Raw genomic sequence first — 364 nt, 5'->3', positions numbered from 1 at the left:
GCATATTATCCAATTGGAGGCTGTAATTCAGAAAGGCGCAGATCTTCAAAGAGAAGCATTGAACTAGCCTATTGGTAATGGTAACACTGCGATGCACAGAATCAAAAATTACTTGTTCAGTTCATTTTCCTGCTCATTTTATAAAATTTTAGGGAAAATCCAATAGCCTACATTTTTCTTTATTGTTCCAAAATTAATATCACATTAATCGTGTGTAATTTTCTTCCTTTCTTCCTTTTGGCTTAGGGTATTAAAGCAGTTCAGAGAATGAAAAGTACATTTACCCTTATCTTTCAGATTTTCACTGATTTTTTTATGTCGTTCCTTTATTCAGAAATAAATATAAAAATTACCAAGCAGTTTT

Source organism: Sinocyclocheilus grahami, unplaced genomic scaffold (genome assembly GCF_001515645.1).
Source record: "Sinocyclocheilus grahami isolate Dianchi unplaced genomic scaffold, SAMN03320097.WGS_v1.1 scaffold2475.1, whole genome shotgun sequence".
In the NCBI taxonomy this organism is placed as follows: Eukaryota; Metazoa; Chordata; class Actinopteri; order Cypriniformes; family Cyprinidae; genus Sinocyclocheilus; species Sinocyclocheilus grahami.
This window is presented reverse-complemented; position numbering follows the sequence as displayed.